Here is a 20,757-nt window from a genome sequence, read left to right as displayed (position 1 = left end):
AAAAAACAACATCACAAACAAACAAACAAAGAACAACAAAAAAACACAAATAACCAAATCAATAAGTGGGCTAAAAAACTGAACAGATACTTCACAGAAGAAGCAACAAATACATGAAAAAAGGCTCAACATTTAGCCATTAGCATAAAGTAAATAAAAACTACTCCAATATTTCATCTCACCCCAATCACAAACATGATTATCAAGAATACAATGATCAAGTAACAATAAATGTTGGTGAGGATGTGGGGAAAAGGGTGAATGCACACATTGCTTGTGGGACTGCATACTGGTGCAACCAATATGGAAAGCAGTATGGAGATTCCTCAGAAAACATGGAATGGAACCAACATCTAAAATGGCTATTCCTTTTCTCATTTAAAAACCAAATAACTTAAAATCAGGATATTACAATGACACAGCCATATTATGTTTACAGCAGCTCAACTCCTAACAGCTAAACTATGGAACTAACCTAGGTGCCTTTCAACAGATAAATGAATAAAGAAAATGTAGTATGTATGAGTATATATATATACATATACATACATACACACACACAAAAGAACAATTTTACACACATTTATATGATGGAATATAACTCTGCCTTAAAGAAGAATGAAATTATGACATTTGCTGGTAAATGGATGGATCTTATCATGCTAAATGATAAGGCATTCCAAAAAAACTAAGGTTGAAATTTTTCCCTGATACACTTCTGCTAATCACAGAAAGGGGGGGTGTAGGGAAGAATAGAGTTGCTTTAGATTGCATGGAGCAGTGAAGAGAGGGGAAGGGGTATAGTGGATAGAATGGATAGTAGAATGAATCAGACATTATCACCCAAAGTACATATACAAATACATGACTGGTGTGATGCTACATCCTGCACAACCAGAAGCATGAGAAATCATACTACATTTATGTATGATATGTCAAAGTGCATCCTATTGTCCTGTAGAATTCTAACTAATTGTTTCAAAAGTATATTAAAGAAAACACAACAATTTTCAGAAAAAAAACATGACTACAATATCTGCCCAAATGTAGATCCACCTGGAGAAAATCATGCTAAATGAAGCTAAGCCAGTTTTCAAAAAAAAAAAAAAGAACAAATATTTTATCTGATATGTGGAAGCTAACTCACAACAGGACAAGTGATGGGAAAAAGTGCAGTAGAATAGACAATGGTGAAGGTAGGGAAAGGAGGGGGCATAAGCAAAGGAAAGAGTGGAAAGACTCTGACACAGCTTTCCCATGTATACACATGAAAACAACACAGTGAATTCCACCACCATGTACATCCTAAGAATGCAACTCTAAATAGTTAATGTATAATTATACAAATATGGACTATATAAAAATGAATTTTATGGGCCAGGGTTGTGGTAGAGCACTTTCTTAGCATGTGTGAGGCACTGGGTTTAGTTCTCAGTACCGCATATAAATAAAATAAAATAAACAGTCCATTAACAACTTAAAAATTTAAAAAAAACGGATTTTATAACTAAAAATAACCAATACATGAAAATTAATAAAATAAAATATTTCCTAGATTCCTTTAAACATTTTAGAGCACTGAAATCAACTTCAAATGAATGGAAAGTAAAAGGGCTTTTGAGTGGGTTTAGTCTCTCCCACTTTTCTACCAAATGATGACACAACTATTGGGACAGACTTTTTCCGGCTAATGACCTCCCAAACTGTGGGAAATAATTTTCTTTTATTTATGAATCTCATAATTTTCACTACTAGAAATTAAAATTAACAAATCTCAATATTTAGGCTCTAATTATCTAGCATATAACAATACCCATATAACAACACCTTTGAAACCAGAGTTTGAAGATGAAACTCCATGGCTTCTGCTGACAGGTAGGGGTCTGCACGTGCAGGGAGGGGAGCACTCTGTAAGCAGATAGGAGTCCTAGCTCTTCATGGTGGGCCATTCCATACAGCGTTGCAGCACACCCCAGCAGATCCTCAACCATTTCTTCTTCTTTCGGCAGTCTGTTCAAAGTCAAAGAATCATCTCCCGGAACCAAAGCAGGCTGGAACTTCCGTGGAACTCAGGGGGACCTCCTGCAGAATTCTAGAGGAACTCTAGCTCAGCAATCTCCATGATGTAGGCTGCTTCTCTTCCTCAGAGTAGCCTCCAAAGCGTTTACATAGCATTTGGTCCAATGCTGTTGGTCCAAATTTATGCTAATTAGGACTTGAAAGATGTACCAATGCTATTGGCTCAAAGTTATTCTAATTGGGTTAGACACATACAAACGCCATTGGTCAGTCTCTTTCTAATATTCATAGTAGATTCATTCATAAATGCAGCCCCAAATTCCCACATTGACAATGAATGAATGGGTTGTGAAGGAGCTCAATGGCAAAGCCCAAAGCTGCAAAAGTGCTTGCCTCACATTCTCAAAGCCATGAGTTCAATCCCTGTTCCAAAAAGAAAAAGGAAAAGCACATTTCAGCTAAATGAACACCAGCAAAAAGAAAATAAACAAACTTTATCAATACATAAATCCTCATTCAATAACATGCCTGCTCTGCGTTCTGCAGGATCTCTGTCAAGTGACCCATTAACATTTACCTCTTCAAAACAATTTTTTCCCAAAAGTTGAGAGTGATGAACCATGTCTTAGTCATCTCTCTTCTGCACCAATGCCATAGGTGATGATGTGGATGTGTGGGATGTAATCTAGCTGAGGACCAAGGTCTGATATGGGGCCAGCTTGGGAAGCATTGCTGGTGATATCACATAATAGCTACTTGTTAAAATTCAAATGCATGCATGAACAAATTATATAGAACCAAAAGATAGTATGATTAAAGGTCAAGAAGAAGCAAATAGGGATAGGGTTGTGACTCAATGATAGAGCTCTTATCTCGAACGTGTGAGGCAATGGCTTTGATTCTCAGTACCATCTACTAACAAATAAATAAAATAATGGTCTAGAGACACCAGCCAGAGCTCAGGCCCTTCCAAGATGCACTGGAGCTGGGGCCCAGAGTAGCCTGGTTTCATCCCGCCACCAGTGGGATGCTCAGACTCAGCCTAGGACCGTTTCCTCTTACTTGCGGACACCAAGAAGAGCTCATCTACAGTCCGGATCTGCCCCCACCGACCTGCGCAGGAGGTTAGACACAGGGTAGGCTGGCATCCATTTCTCCACCGGGAGACCTGCCCTAAGCTCAGGTCTGGCCCAGGACCACAGCTGGAGCTCAGGCTCTGCACAGATCAGCCACACCAACCTGCAAGGAGCCCGGGAAAGGGTAGGTCAGGGTCTATCCCAACACTGGCTTAACCTCCCAGGAGCTGAGACTCAGGCCAGGACTTCCTGTGTACACCAGCAGACCACTGCAGAAGTTGAGATCCAGTCCAGATCTACCATGAGGTCCTGTGCAGGATAAGGGGCCCAGGGTAGCCTGAGTCCATCCACTCCTCGAGAGACTGGTACCAGAGCTCAGGTTCTGCCCAGGACTGCCTCCAACCTCCAGCAGCTCCATACAGAGCTCAGGTTTGGACCAGGACTGACTGCCCACCAACAGACATTTGCTGGTGGCCAATCCCAGCCCATTTCAGCCTCAATGACCTGAGTGGTAGCTGAAACCCAGAGTAGGCCCCAGGTCATTCCCACCAACAGCAGACCCTCCCCTGTATCTCAGGCGCCCACAAGATAAGCCTTGCAGATGTGCACAGGAGCCTGGGAAGAGGGTAGCCCTGGGAACAGATGGCCACCACTAGACCACCACCTGAGATCAGGCTCAGCCTAGGACTGATCCAACTCGACAACCTGGCAGGATGAAACCCGAGTCCAGGGTAGGCATGTCCTTCCAGTCATCAAGAGACTGGCATCCCAATTCAGGCTCTTCCCAGGACTGCCTCCACCCTCCAGCAGCTCCCTCCAGAGTTCTGGTTTGGGCCAGGACAGACTGCCCACCAACAGACACTCGCTGGTGGCCACTCCCGGCTAATTTCAACCTCAATGATCTGACTCTGCCCACTGACAGACAGTTGCAGAAATTCAGCCCCAACCCAGATCAACCTCATTGACAGGCATGGGAGCCTGGCCCAAGTAGGCCTGATAACAATTTCCATAAGCAGACCCAATACCAACTGCCACAAGCAGGCCCGAAGCATAGCTCAGGACCAGACACAGGACTGCCTCTGATCAATAGGTTGAACTCAAACTCAGCCAAGATTGTCCTCGCTGACCTGCTTGGGAGCCCAGACACCGGGAGGCTCGATGTCATCCTGCCACATGCAGAATCCCACTAGAGTTCCAGCTCTGCCCAGATCCAACTCCATGACCTGGCAAGAGACGAAGTGCATCAGTCACCAAGTGCATCAGTCACTGTGAGACTGGAACCGGAGCTCAGGCTACGCCCATGACTGACTCTGCTCACTGACAGAGAGTCACTGAAGTTCAGTCCCAAGCCAGATCAGCACTGCTGACAGGTGCAGGAGCCTGGCCCAATGTAGGCCTGGGACCAACTGCCACAAGCAAGCCCAAGCAGAGCTCAGGCCAGACACAGGACCGCCTCTGCCCACAGGCGGAGCTCAAATATGTCCAAGATTGGTTTGCTGACCTGCATGGGAGCCTGGGCAAGGGGAGGCCCAGCCCGGTTTCATCCTGCCACCTGCAGAACCCCACCAGAGCTCCAGCTCTGCCCAGATCCATCTCCATGACCTGACAGGATATGAAACCCAAGCCCAGGGTAGCCCAAGTGCATCCAGTCACCATGAGACTGGCACCAGGACTTAGGCTCCGCCCATGACTGACAGTCACTGAAGTTCAGCCCCAGCCCAGATCAGCACTGCTGACAGGTGTGGAAGCCTGGCCCAAGGTAGGCCTGGGACCAACTGCCACAAGCAGGCCCCTAGCAGAGCTCAGGCAACACACAGTACAGCTTCCCTCCACAGGCAGACACCTTCTAGAGCTCAGGCTCTTCTCAGTTCAGTGTGGGAGCCCTGGCATATGCAGGCACAGTTCCGTCCTGCCAGTGTCCTACCCCCACTGGAGCTTAGACTTGGCCCAATACCACCTCTATCTATGGTCAGATTCCTACCAGAGCTCAGGCCCAGGCCAGGACTGTCTCTGCTCCTTTACTAACATCTGCTGGAGCAGATTATCCTAGTACAACTTTGGAAGTCCAGTTCCAGGGTAGTAGGCCTGAGTTCATCCTGCCACTGCTAGATTGCAGGTGGAGCTTAGGATTGGCTCAGGATTGCCTTGCTGACCTAGATGGGAACCCTGGCAAAGGTAGGACTGGTTCCATTACACCACCTGCACACCTTCACTGGAGCTCAAGCTCTGCCCAGGAGCCAGGCCCCAGGGAAAGTCCTGGCTCTACCTGCCACCACCTGATGTCTCTGGTTCTTAGGCACAGCCTAGGACTGCCTCTGCTCATCGACAGACATCATTGAGAGCTCAGGATCTCCCCAGATCTGCCAGGGCAACTTGCAGTGGAACCCCGGGCACAGGATAGCCATAGGTCCATTCTGCTAACAGCCAACTAGTGTGGGAAATTATGCCCAGATCCTATCCACTGGCCAAACTCTCCTGAGCCAATGCTCAGGGTAAGCCCAGGACCATCCTGCCACTGGATGACCTCTTCTGGAGCTCTGGCTCTCTGGCTCTCTCTCTCAACCTATTCCAACTGCATGGGAGTCCTTAACTAAGGTAGGCCTCAGTCCATCAAGCCACCAGCAGACCTTCACCAGATTTTATGCTCAACCCAGGACTGCCTCAGTCCACTGGCAAACACTTTTGGAGTTCAGGCAGGGCCCAGGACTGTATGCAACCATCAGCAGACTCTCAATCGAGCTCAGGTCTGGCCAGATCCTCCTTGTGGATCTGCTACATGGCTGCTGGGACCCTAATTAGGTATGGGTCCATCCCACCAGGGGCAACCCCCCAGAAGTTCATGAATAAATAAATAGCAAAAACAATAAAGGAAGGAAGGGAGGAAGGAAGAAAGGAAGGTAAGGAAGAAGGAAGGAAGGAAGTAAAGTAGGAAGGAAGGAAGAAAGAAAAAAATAATTTATTCATATTCTTGATTTTATTCGCATTTACTTTCAGTAGGACTTCATGGATTGACTCTATTCTTCAATGCAAGGGACTTACTTATATTACCTAAGCCTGATTTTGGTGGCCCAAATGTTATCCATGTAAAAATAAAACATGATTGTAAAATATTGAAATTTTTTTCCCCAGACTTTCACCAATATCAATCATATTCACCAGAATAGCATATCTGAAAAATGTGATTTCACATCTGAAATTTGGAAATAGAACAAAAATTCCCAAGCTGGCAAAGGGCTCTCTAAATGAGGCAAAACTGTTGCCAGTTTGTAAAAAACTGTATTTTGGTGATGTTCCTTTGGGTTTGTGAAGAGCTCACCAGAAGTTAATCATATAGGAGCTCCAAAAATTCAAGAAAAATAAACAAACAGCCTAATAAAAATGAGAAAAGACAAATGTAGGCTGTTTATAAAATATGACACACCATACACTTGAGATGGCATTTCATGTCAATATAGTAATCCAAAGAATACATAAAGTACATTTGTGTGTGTACATCACATAAAAAGAATAAAGAGAATGAGAAAACCTAATGTTGTCAGTGTTGAAAAATGGAATTGTCATGATCTGATAATTGCAAGGAAAAATTGTCATAACACTGCTGCAGAGAATTTTTAGAATATACACCAAAATTTGAAGTGCACACTTTCCTTTAACCCAAGAATTCTAATTCCAATAACTTATGTATAGTTTTTGTGGCAAATTTTTAAATTTTACCATGAAATCAATCATTGTAATCAAGGTTCCGCTGGCTGGGGATCAGACCCCAGATCCCTGGGGAAAGTCACTGGGCACCATTTCTGTGCTCACACCCATGCCTTTCCTGGGGGTTGATTCCACTCATACAAAGATAGGCTTCCTACCAGAGATTTCTCTCCCAGCTCTTAGTCCATAGTTTCAACTGTTTAACAGTTGCAACTATTATCAGTTTCAACTGCCTGACATTTGTCCCCTTCTGCAGTATGGGCAGATATTATCCATTATCTATTCTTGCTTTTGTTGTCTGAGCTATTGATGTTGCATCAAGGAAGGAAGGAAGAAAGAAAGAAAGGAAGGAAGGAAGGAAGGAAGGAAGGAAGGAAGGAAGGAAGGAAGGAAGAAAGAAATCATTGCCAAGACTAATGATAATGACTAGACAATGAAGGTTTTTTCCCTCCTGTTTTTTTTAGGAAGTTTGTAGGTGATACGTCTAGTGTAGGTCCGCCTTACTGACCTGCACAGGAGATGGTGCCCAGGGTAACACAGGGTCCATCTGTCTACCAGCTGACCCCAGCCAGATCTCAGGTTCCTCCTAGATCTACATTGTCAACGGGCAAAGGAGACAGGGGACAGGGTATCCCAGGGTCCATAAAGACTCTGTGAGATGCCAAAGCCCGGCTGCAGCAGAATAACCGGGGGGTGACCAATAACTTGTGTACGTTGATGCAGCAGGAATGGAAGCCGTTTATTGTAGGATAACAGAGGTATTTATACATTTTGCACAGCTTATCTAATTAGCATAAAATAGATACAGCGGTCAACCAATAAGGAATCTCCACACTTAATGGCTCGCTTTTGTTACTTCACAAACCACTCCCTCTGGCATTTTGCCAGGTGCCATCCAGACTTGTTTACAGACTCTAACATTTCTCTGGCAAAATAACAGGTGCCAATCTGACTTGTTTACAGACCTTAACAGTGAGACCCCCACCAGAGCTCAGTTTCAGCATGGAAAACCTGTGCACACTCGCCAACCCCACTGGAGCGCATGACTGCTTTTGCCCGCTGGAACTCCTGCAAGAACTCAGGCATGGCCCATGATCTCCTCTGGCCACAGACAGGCACTCACCAGGGCTCCCTACTAGCTCAGATCAGCTTCAATGACCTGAGCAGTAGCGGGAACACAGGGTAAGCCCTGATCTTTCCCGCAACCCACAGACCCCAGCAGGAACTCAGGTTCCACCCAGATCCACCATGCAGATTTGCAGGGAATTCATGGCACAGGTTATGCCCGATTTTATCCCACCACCATCTGCCCATAATCATCTCTGCACACAGGTAGACACCATCCAGAGTTCATACACAGCTCTTGTCCGCCTAAATGGCCTATGCAAGAGCCAAAGCCTAGGATAGGCCCAGGGCCATCCTGCTACTTGCAGACCTCCAGTGGAGCTTAAGCTCTGCCTAGGAGTGGGCCCTAGATAAGTCCCATGTTCTCCCGACAACTGACTGATGCCCCACAGATCCTTAGGCTCGGCCAATGACTGCCTCCACTCAAGAGCAAATATCCTTGCAAGCTCAGGATTGTCCCAGATCTCCCATGACAACATGTGAAGGCAGCTCTGGCAGAGGGTTATCACAAGACCATCTTGTCTAGGGCTGACCCCTGATGGAGCTCAGACTCAGCCCAGGAATGACTCCACCCACTGTCAGATGCCCTCCAGAAGTCAGGCTCCATCCCTCACTAACTCCGCCCAGTAGCTTCTGTACCTGCCAACACATCAACACAACCACTCTCTCTTATACACACACACTTATGCCCATGCACCCCCCCAAAAAAGAAATTCTCAAATACACACACACACACACACACACACACATACACACACACACAAACACCTTTCCACACATACATATATTCATCCGCATGCGTGCCTAACATTCATGAGAAGCATAGGCACACACAGGTGCCACTATCTTCCCCTGACAGAAGACAGAACCATTCCAACCCCCAAATGAATGCCCTGCACACACACACACAGGCTACACACATAGCCCATCAGGAGCACACACAGGACACATCCGCTTTTCAGCAACACAGGAAACACATACACACCCTGTGTTCCTTTCTGAACATAAACACATGCTCAACTCATCTGTTTTCATGTATGGAGAATCTGAGCTGCTGGTGACTTGATGCAGGGTAGCTGTCAGATTCACTGAATGACAGAGGATTCAGCACCACACGTTCAGGAGCTGGGAAGGGCTGTGGGGAGAAAACAGAGGGAAACCAGACCTGAAGGATGACAAGAAATCCATTTACAGACAGCTGTGAAGACTATTTGTTCATTCATTTTGCTGTAAGTGATGCCTTCATTTGCTTGTTTGTGAATTATCCTTTTGCTCCAGAAGAATGCCAGCTCACCCAATGCAGAAGTTTGTTATCTTAAGAGCTTCTTCTCCAGCAACTTGAATATGGTTTGACATATACCTGCTCCCTTAGTGAGTAATTACAGATTCCTTAAGTGCCTATGCATCCTGTCCTAGTCTCTCAGGGAATGCAACATGAGTGGCATCTGACATGATCAACTGCTTCAAACCATTCATGAGCAGTTAGGGTCTTCTGCCCCTTCATAGGAAGAAAGTGAGATTACTGTTCTTTCAAATGGGAAGTGGTTTAGAAAAAGAGTTAGACAGAACCAAGCTTCAAAAACCTGTTGGTGACTACAAAGCTGTGAAGAAGACAGAGGGAGGGGAATGAAGAAGAGGAGGAGAGGCAGAGATTGACAGAGGGGAGAGATGAAGGGGATGGAATAGAGAGGAAATGAAGAACAGAGATTGGACACCCTCAGGTTCAAGTACCTATGGACACTGAGCAAAAGTGCCACCTAGGAATGATGCAGCCCAAAGGACAGAGAGAAGTTGGGGCAGTGTGGCGCTCACTAATCAGGTGGCTGGGTGTAAATCCTTTCCTGTCTCTGGGCCTCAGTTGTGCACAAACTCAGAGACTGGACCAGGGCAGTGTTTCCCAAAGGGTCCTTCCTGGACACTGTTATGGTCATGTGTGAAGCAATTCAAGAATTATAAGAGGTAAAATGACTAGATTATGAGTTGTCTACTAACCAGTGGATTAATCCTCTGATATGGATTAACTGGGCCTTATCTCTGCACAGCTAGGGTGTGAGTGGAGGAAGTAGGTCACAGGAGTGTGCCTTTGACATCCATATTTTGTCCCTGGTGCATGTAGCTCTCTCCCTGCTTCCTTGTTGCCATGTCCAGAGCTGTTTTCCTTCACCACATCTTTCCACCATGATATCCTGTCTCTCCTCAGACCCAGAGCAATGGAGTTGGCCAACCATGGGCTAGACCTCTGAAACCATGAGACAAAATAAACATTTCCTCCTTTAAGTTGTTCTTGCTCTATCTTTTGGTCAGAGCAATGAAGAACTGACTAAAACAGGCATGTTTAGGGGTTGGCCCAACAACATTTATTTTATTAACTATCAGAACAAAAAGAGTTAGTAATAAGGTCATGATCAGGTTAACTAGAGAGGAGGCCTAAGACTGAGAATGTAGGTGATGTGCCCTGGGGGGAAGCAGAACCACAAGCTGTGGAGAGAGGTGGGTGCCATATGTGAGAAATGCTGGCCTAGGTGACCTTGATGAAGCCTTCTGCTCTGTGGCTTTAAGGCACAAAATTTCTGGTCATGAGGCTGTGCACAAGTTATCTCGAGAGGGGCCTTGCGGAGATCTCTGCACCTCTCACCCACACTTCTCTTGGAAGAGGAAGCGGATCTTATATGTTCACCTCATGCTGTCCTCCACCCTCTGGAAGCCAAGAAGCATCCTGAGATGTTGGTAACTATCCTGAAGGCCTTAGACTCTGCATAAGGTGAACTTTCAGCTTTTGCCATGACTGTTCCCTCCTGATCCACGCTTCCCTGTGCTCTAATTTGGTCACTCTTGTCTTCGTCTCCCTACGCATGTGTCAATTCTCTCTGCCTGCCCCACTTGGCACATGCCCTTACCAATCTTGAAATCATGGTACAGGCTTGTCTCCCTGGCTGGAAGCATCCTGTTTACTTGGCAAAATGCTGAGGGCCCAGTGAATGCTGTGAGAGGAGAGGCAGTGTGGGAAGTTCACTGCTGATTCATAGCAAAGTGCTGGGTTTTTCTGAATAAATCAACAGCCCCCCACAGCCTAGTTTCCTGCCTCTCCCTCCCAAACATGAGATTGAGGTTTCTGCAATTGCAAGCTCCTCCCCCCATGTGCAGAAAGACAGGAGTCAGAGACTAGGTGGGAGACAATCTGGCTGTGCAAAAGGGGTCCAGTGGAAAGGAGCAAGGGACTCACAGGGCAAGACCCAGGTCAAAGCCAGCCAGGAGCAACCAAGGTCAAAGCCAACCTTGCACAACTTCAATAGTTCCCAGCATCTTCTGCTCTAGCTCCCAGTTTGTGGTGGTATGTGGGCCCAGAAAGGAACAGAAACATGTTTCTATGTTTCTTGTCCAAGCCACCCAGGGTAGTTTCCTTTCTTCAGGGCACATATGGGGGTTTCCATATTAGAACCCTAGCTGGCATCAGCTATTTTAAAAACAGCAGGTGGAGCTGAGCCTCATTGAGCAGATCCTGTGCGTAAGTCCCCAAAGAGTTCATCAGGGGCCCCAAATGGGTGTTTTGGTCCACCAGGCTACATGGGGCTAGGAGGGCAGTTTCTGTCCCTCAGGACACTTGCAGATTTACTTATAGAATTTTCATTCAACAAGTGACTCAGCAAAGACAAAATCTTAGCTAGTTGTCAATGCACAGACCTGTAATTACTGTGGCTCAGGAGGCTGAGGCAGGAGGGTTGCAAGTGCAAAGCCAACCTCAGCAAAGGCAAGGAGCTGAGCAACTCAGTGAGACCCTGTCTCTAAATAGAATACAAAATAGGGCTTGGGATGTGGTTCAGTGGTTGAGGGCCCCTGAGTTCAATCCTCACTATCAAAAAAAAAAAAAAAAGCTTTACCACCCAGCTGTTCAGGGAGGTTAACCTGCTCGCAGGTCTCCATGGAGACCACAGATGCATATATGTTCCCTTGCACTTCCTGGGCAGGGCATCTGCTTTGAATTCACAATGCAGGACCCAGAGACTGTGCAAGGGTCAGGGGGACCACCTCCTACCACAACTCCAGGGGATTCCCTGTACCCATGGGAGAGAGGTAAGGAAGGGATATCTGTTCTCTCTAGGAGGGGGACCTCTGACAGCCTGGGAGATCAGGCCAAAGATGGGCTGAGCAGAAAGGACCCTAGGAAGACATAGGCATGTGGTGTCCAATGTGCACAGAACTCACAGTCCTGTGAATCAGGGGTCGGGAACCCAGGAATTAGGTTCATCAATTCCTGGGAGATGGAAACAGCTTCTTGTCTTGGAGTTCTGGTCCCTGGAGCCTAATGTCACCCAACTCTCTGAAGCTCTTGGACTCTGCCCTCCCCCCAGCCTCTCCGTCTCTTCCCCCTGCTCTCTGAAGTTCTCTTTCCTCCCACCCTCAGCCTCTTTTTCTGTCCCTTTCAGTCAGTCTTCCTTTGTGCAATGCTCTCTGTCTCTGTCTCTCTCTTTTTATGTATCTTGTTTCTGTCCCTTTCTGGGCCCCACATACCACCACAAACTAGGAGCTAGAGCAGAAGATGCTGGGAACTATTGAAGTTGTACAAAGTTGGCTTTGACCTTGGTTGCTCATGGCTGGCTTTGACCCGAGCCTTACCCTGTGAGCCCCTTGCTCCTTTCCACTGGACCCCTTTTGCACAGCCAGATTGTCTCCCACATGGGCTCTGACTCCTGTCTCTCTGCACATGGTGGGAGGAGCCTACAATTGCAGGAAACTTAAGTATATGCTTAGGAGCCCTGCAGATGGGGAGTGATCTGCTTGACCTTGGACATGGTTCTACTTCTCTAACCTCATGGCTCCCATCAGAAAACCATAATAACTCACTATTCCCAGATCACAAGAGTGAAGGGAAATTAATTGTAAAAACATTCTTCATACATCAAAGCAGGAACATAAGCCCAGCCACCTCCAGGTCCAGGCCAGGAACATGAAGAACAGAGGAATGAGCTGGAAAACAAAGGCAGCATGTAGGGTGGGGACTGTGGCAAACTGGAGAGCCCAGGTGGCATGGACCTGCCACTCTTCTCTAGTTAATTACCACTATGCACAGGTACATAGATTGAACATGGTCAAACTCCAGACTTTCTAAAACTAGAACATAGATATGTATTTAAATTTGTTCATGTGGACAGTTTCACTTTGTGGACAGGATTTGGCCTGGTTTCCACCAGCCTTCCTTTTCTGCCTGTGAGGGTGCAGCACAAGGGCCTCTCTGATCCTCCACCTCTCCATGAAAAGGTCATAGGCTGAAGACTCACCTTCCCAGAGCATCCCTTTTAGTTAGTAACCTCTTTCACTTGGAAAAGAGTAACTTCACATTGTGATGCATTTATGTGGTGAAAGATATAATCAGGAGTTGTGGTAGATGGTAACATGGTGGCAAGTGACTGAGGGGTGCTTTCAGATTGGGAAGGTGATTGGTCTCCATTGGTGAAGTCACTGAGACAAGCCTGCATGTTGAGCTGAGTTCAGAAACGCTCACTCTCCCTTCTAGGAACTGAAAATTAGGAGCTTGGCATCCATGTTGTGACTGTGAGGATGCAGGAAAGAGATGAAGTCCTGATGTGCTGAGAAAGTGCAGAATGCTAAAAGACCCTGCATCCAGTGATTTCACACTGATGCCACCCCAGTCCTAGGACCTCAAATCTCCAGGAGTCTTGTTCAAATGGGACAAGAAGATATCTTATAAATCTTAAAACCATTTGATGGATGTTCTATAACTGGGGCTAAGCACATCCTAATATTACAGTATCTTCTGTCCAAAGTGAGCTCTGATGGAGTTTTGCTCGGGAAGAAATCAACAAAAATGCTATTGAGCCACACTTACAGGCTGGTCATTTTCTAGGCTCTTAGATTTTGAGGTGAATTGAACTAAATTCGTGATTTTACAAAAACTGCAAACATAGAGAAAAAAAACATGCAAAATGGTGAGGCTGTGCACAGCATCTGCTGTTGTTCGTGGTGGATCCACATGGGAGACTTCACACTTGAGGATCTGGTGGATTCTGGGTGACCAAAAATGATGGCACATCTTATGCTGCTGAATGGGGTGGATCTGTGCATAACCAATCAAAGGTTTATGTGAGTGTACACTGAAAATTCAGAAAATTCTAGAAACCTCTGCTTATGGACACTTGAGCCATTCAGGCCAAATCAGATTCCCATGTTCCCACGCCTAGGCTCCCCGGCTGGAAATCTAATGGCCTTGATTGTGTCTGACCAGAAGGTCAAAGCAAATCGTTGCCCTCCCTGAAGCTCCTACACTTGGAATGCTCAGGCATGGGTGTCCTCTCCTTGTTGAAAGCTTTGCCAGCCTTATGCAAGTCCCAGCTAAAATCATGCACAGTATGACTTTTGTAAAAACAATGTTTTATAACCAAACATCATTGTTAATTTGGGTAAAATATGTAACAACTATGGATATATGTAGGAACTTAATTTCTGAAGTAGACAGTAGGTTTTTTTTATAAAATGTTCCAAGGCCTCTGTGGAATTTATTACATTTCAATATATTATTTCTTCTTAGAGTTTGTAAAAACATATTGAAGAGGGGAGCGGCCCCCTTCTCTGAGTTCCAGGTCCATGCAGTGCAGCCTGGATACCTGCATAGCCCTCTAGAACTGCTTCATCTGCATCCCTGAAATTTTAGGCATGGTGATTGTCAGGTCCCCATCCCCCACCCCTGGAAATCCCCCTTCTACTCTCTGTGTCTATGAGTTGGACCATCTTAGGGACCTCCTGTGTGTGGAGTCCCGCAGTGTTGGTTGTGAAACTGGCCCACTTCTCTTGGCCATCTGGGACTCCCTTGTGTTGTTGTGGACTGCAGGCCTTCTTTCTTTCTTTAAGGCTCCATTGGGTGATCAGCCCAAATCCGTAAACCTATGCATCTTTTGATGGACATTGAGATTGTTTCCATGTCCCAACTCCTGTGGCTAACACTACAATAAAGATGGAAGTGCTGATACCTTTTTCAAATCTTAATTTCAGTTCAATTAAGCAAATACACAGAAGTGTTGTGGCCAGTTACTGAGAGCTTTAGTTTTAATTTTTCTGAAGAACTTCCAAACAGTTTCCATAGCAGCCACACCATTTTGCATTTCCACCAACAGAGGGGTTCTGGTCCCCCTAGTCCCCACTAGCACTTGATGTCTTTTGAAGGTTTTTGATAAGAACACATGGAACTATAGCATATGCTGTAATGTCTCATTGAGGTTCTGATTTTCATTTCCCTGAGTACCTTATAACAGTCATCTGTCACACACCAAATTAACTCAGCACCATAAAAGCTATATATGAAAACCTCATAGCTAACATCATACTCAGCAGTGATGGGGGGAGCTGTTCTTGTATGACCAGGAATAAGAGAAAGAGGCCCAAGCCAGAGCAGCTAGGAAAGAAAAAAAAAAAAAGTAAATACACTCCAATCAGAAAAGAAGCTGTAAAAAATGTCTCCATTTGCATATAACTATCTTATAGACACAAAACCATAACAACTCTATAAAAAAATCAGCAAGAAATAGTAACTGAACTCAGTAAAGTTGCAGAATTCATAAACCAATTTATAAAACTTTCTTGCATTTCTATACATTAATAATGAACTGTCTGAAAAGGAAATTAGAAAAACATCTATTGTCAATAGCATCAGAAATAACAAAATAATCAGGCATAAACTTAATTAAGCAAATAAAAGTTCTGCACATTGAAAACTACATAATATTGAGTAGATGATTTTAAAAAGAAACAGATGCAAAAGCACTTCATGTTCATATATTAGGAGATTTAATGCTGTTGAAATACTACCACTAACATAGCCATCTATGGATTTGATGCAATTCTTATCAAAGTCCCAATGGCACTATGTTTTACAGAAAGAGAAATGAATGTTTCTAAAATTCATAAAAAACATAAAAAAATTCAAACAGCTAAAACAAACAAACAAAAACCTTTTGAAAGTGATAGAAGTAGAGGGATCACATTTTCTGATCACAAAGCTATGGTAACTGAAATGTCATAGTACTGGTATAAAACAGACCTAGAGATGCATGGAAGAGTACCGAGAGCCCTGCAGTAAATCCATGCATGTATGGTCAGCTGATGTTCAACAATGGGGCTAAAAATACACAAGGTACTAAGAAACTGGACACCCAAATGCCAAAGAATAAAACAAGATGCTTATCTTATGCCACATGCAAATCACTTCAAAGTGGGTGGAAGACTTAACTGAGACCTATGGCTATAAACTTCCTAGAAAAAAAAAACAGGAGGAAAAAACCTTCATTGTCCACTCATTCATATTAGTCTTGGCAATTATTTCTTTTGTATCCTTCCTTTTTTCTTTCTTTCTTTCTTTATCTCTTTCTTTCTCTCTTTCTTTCTCTCTCTCTCTGTTTTTCTTTCTTTCTTTCTTTCTTTCTTTCTTTCTTTCTTTCTTTCTTTCTCTCTCTCTCTCTCTCTTTCTTTCTTTCTTTCTTTCTTTTTTTGACATAACATCAATAGCACAGACAACAAAAGCAAAAATAGATAGTGTACATGATTATCCAATACTGCAGAAGTGGTCGAACAAAGTCATGGTGAAAAACAACTTGCAGATGGGAGGAAATACTTGCAAACTGTTAATTTAAAATATATATATAAGGATGTCCTAGAGTTTAATAGCAAAAAAGTTAATAATCAAATGAAACCATGGGCTAAGGACTGGAAGAGACATTTATGCAAGGAGACCTGTCTTTTTTTAAGCTTAAGCAGCCCCCCAGGAAAGGCATGTGTGTGAGTAGAGAAATGGTGCCCAGTGACTTTCCCCAGGAAACTGGGGTCTGATTTCCAGCTGGTGGGGACCTTGACTACAATGATCAATTTCATGGTAAAATTTAAAAATTTACCACAATGACAATAAATATGTTATTTAAATTGAAAATAGGCTATAAATTGGGTTTTGTAATCCCCTCCTTACATTTGGTTAATTTGCTAGAGCACCTCACAGGACTCAGAGAAACAATTGTGTTTGCAAATGTATTGGTCTATCAACAAAAAATATTACAGAGTAGATTGACACGAAGCCAGATGAAAGAGAGTACAGGTAAGGGAGAAGAGGTGCAGAGCTTCCATGACCTCTCTAGGAATGCCACTCTCCAGGAACCTCCCCATGTTCTGCTACCAGAAAGTTCATTCAAATCATGCCAATTGCATTCCTATGAGTAAAACTGAAAATACTTTAGATGGGAGTATGTAGTGTGTCAATGTCTAGGTCAATTCTGACATGCCTTGTCATATTACTGGAAAGAAGAAAACTGTTCTGTGCTCAAAATTAACAGTGAGCAGAGAAGGGCAACTGCCAAGGCATTTGCAATAAGAAAAAAACTGCCACTGTTCTATTGACTGGTCCTCCTTTTTGTGGGGAGCAGGCATTTTCAGGAAATATCCACAGTGGGCCTGCAGGAGATATGACAGGATCTGTCCAAGAAAGAGCATGTGCCCTTCACTCTTTTATTGGTTTCTTTCTATTGCTGTTGTCTGCAATCCTTGTGTTTTTCAGGATAAGGATAGGAAAATATCTTCAATATGTAAAGATAAGAAAACAACAACAACACCAAAAAAAAACATGCTGAAAGTAAAAGAGACATCCAAGGTGAAATTAAAACCAAATCACAGAGATGTAAAATTTAAAAACTACACCTATGTTTTCTCTAACAACAGGTTCTTTTCTAAACAGTGTGTCTTTAGGATAATTCCCTTTGCTCTTCTCAATCTCTTGAAAACATCAGTGATTCCTATTTATTTAGGCAAGGAATAATGAAATTTACTTAGAAAAAAAAAAAAAAATATATATATATATATATATATATATATATATATATATATATATATATATATATATATATAATCTCTGCTCTAAAAGTTGTTCTTGTCAGGTATTTTCCATCAAAGCTCATTAACATAGCAATGTTATGTTTTAGGTTAATCAACTCAATCTTCACAAATAAGGCATCAGTCAGGTTTTATATGCAGAGAGTAGAATTTACTCTATTAATTATATTATATAATATAATTATATATAATTCCATATAATTATATATAAATATAAAAAATATGAAATAATATTCTAAATAAACCAATGATAGTGAAAGTCACTATCAAGAGTATCACTCTATACTCTATATACTGCCTCTACTAAAAGCAATTGTCCTTTGAGACTGGGGTTGTGACTCTGTGGTGGAGAGCTTGCCTGACATGTGTGAGGTCCTGTTTTGATCCTCACAACCACATAAAAAGAGATAAATAAAATAAATCTGTTGTGTCCATCTACAACTAAAAAGCTGTTAAAAATGAGAAGAAACACAATTGTCCTTCAAAAAACCTTATTTTAGGGGTACTCCTACAAATTGGTAGTCCACCAAAGGTTTTGATTGTGTGTATCACTTTTGTATATCAATTTTTTAAATATAATTTTCTCTTACATTTTTATTTGTAAGTTAATTTGCATTTCCTTAGAATGTTTGTCAATCTGATTTTTTTTTTAAATCAGCACTTCTTGGAGCTGGGGTTGTGGTTCAGCAGTAGAGACTTGCCTAGCATCTGGGTTTGATCCTCAGCACCACATATAAATAAATAAATATAAAGGTATTGTGTCCAACTATAACTAAAAAATACATACTAAAAAGAAATTTTAAAAAGCAGTTTGCCTTGTTCTAAAACTGAAGAAATCATCTTGATATTTCTTTTGAAATTATAGTCTTTTTTGAATCTTTTAGGCAGAAGCAAAAATTTAATGATATTAAGTCTTTCGAAGAAAAATATATTCATGTCTCTTTTTGTACATAAATTAGCATTTTAAATTATCCTTCCAATAGAGCTTGCACAGCTTTCTTATATTTTTTCTCATAAATATTTAGTTTGTTGTTGTTATTATTTATAATGGGTTTTTTCTTCCTCTTGTGGTAGTTCTTGTATGTGTAGCAGTAGTGATAATAATAGAAAATAGGTACTGAGTATTGACTGTGTGCAAGGCAATTATTATGGTATGGATCTAGAAATATCCTCTAAAGAACTCAAGTGTTAGATAAGACAACCATGTTCAGAGGTGAAACAGTTGGATTAAGAGAGCTAATTGATCCACTTGATGAATTAAAAATTTTAATGAACTACTGGTTGGTAACTGTAATAGGTGAGTCATGATGGGAAAAAGAAAGTCAATGGGAGCATGACCTTAGACTATATATGTCCTGGTCCCTTCCTCTCTCTCTGCTTCCCAGCTCCCATGTGCTGAGCAGCTTTCCTCCATCACATCCTTCCACTATAATATTTCTGCCTTGGAGCCAGACAATGATGGTCTGAACACTCTGAAATTGTGACCCAAAATAAATCTCTCCTCTAAAAGTTGTTCTTGTCAGTTATTTTTCATCAAAGCTCATTAACATAGCAATGTTATGTTTTAGGTCAATCAACTTAATCTTCACAAATAAGACATCAGTCAGGTCTTATATTCAGAGAGTAGAATTCACTCTAATAATTATATAATATAATTATATATAATTACAAATAATTATATGTAATTAATTATATAATGTAATTATATTACTATAATGAATATATTCAAGATATTTAATATATTCAAGATATCTATAAAATTTCCAGGAAGGACAGAGACTCTGTTTGTATGCTTCACAAATATAAAAATAATGGAGCCAGGAAAAAAGTCCAAACACAGCACAAAAGTATTCCAGAGGACACTGCTCCCCCCCCCCAACTTTTGCCACTTAACATCTTGTTGCCAGGAACCCAACTCCAGAGCTTGATCAAGACACTCACTTTCTTCACAAGAAGACAAATTCCCTACATTACACTCCTACCCCAAATTGTCCATATGCACATGTAGGTTTGCCTCACATTAATTCATCTCATTGAAGAATTGGAACCCTTAATCCAGATGAGACTGGGAAACTGCACTCATATATTTTCAGTATATGCAGTAGTAGAAGGCATGATGAATGGAGAAAAAGACATCTGTCATAGTAGATATTAGAGTCATTATATACTCTTGATACAAATTTATATATTGTTAGATCCCACATGAGGATCTTGCATCCATTGCTGGCAGGCAACCTTGGTTTCAGGAGTTAGGTGAGTGGCTCTGAGTTCTGGGGGAGATAGTGCTGGGGTTGTGCAGGTCCTGCAGTCTGCTGGGGGCCAAGTGCATACCCAAAGAGATAGGGAAGCTGAAGAAAAACTGTGAGGTAAGGGTAGAAGAGGGTTTGCAGCTCCCTTAAGGGGCCTGAAGGGCCGGCAGGCCTGGAGGGGTAGGATGTGGCCAGCACCTTGGACAGCTGCTCCATGCAGCTCAAGGCCTTCTCAAACCTCAGCTGTTCCTTCATCATCTGCTAAGCCAAGCAGATGGTAGCAGAGAACAGGATGCCCTCCTAGCAGTGCACCATTCCTGGCCTGTAGCAGTCCTTCACTTCACAGTCCTACAACCAGGGCTTCCATGAACCAGGATTCCATGACTGACTTGTTTTCTTCCACCAGATGCGTTTGAACTGGTAGTGTCCTTCCATGTGGTTTGGGCATTGGAAGGAGACATTCAACGTGGCTGTGATTCCTAGGGCATGCAGCATGTCTCTCCAGATAGCATGCTAGGCATCGTGGAAGTGGAGAAACCAAAGAAACTCCAAGGGACCCTGCCACCTGGATGCACAGAGCGGTTCCACTGGAGCTGCACTCCAGGTGAAGGGACTCTGTGGCACTGGGGGGGGGGGATGTTTGCCAGGGCAGAATTAGAAGAGAATTCTGGGTAAGTAGAGGAAGACGTCTCACAGCCAGATTT

The 20,757-nt window shown here is 43.2% G+C and overlaps 1 pseudogene; it reads right to left on the bottom strand.

Moving 5' to 3' along the window:
• Positions 1–20,046: 20,046 nt before the first annotated feature.
• On the bottom strand, positions 20,047–20,548 carry LOC143641954 (dual specificity protein phosphatase 4 pseudogene; annotated as a pseudogene).
• Positions 20,549–20,757: the final 209 nt, after the last annotated feature.

This window comes from Callospermophilus lateralis, chromosome 7 (assembly GCF_048772815.1).
Source record: "Callospermophilus lateralis isolate mCalLat2 chromosome 7, mCalLat2.hap1, whole genome shotgun sequence".
Taxonomy (NCBI): domain Eukaryota; kingdom Metazoa; phylum Chordata; class Mammalia; order Rodentia; family Sciuridae; genus Callospermophilus; species Callospermophilus lateralis.
Note: the sequence above shows the minus strand (reverse complement) of the source record. Positions and strands in the feature narration are given on the sequence as shown.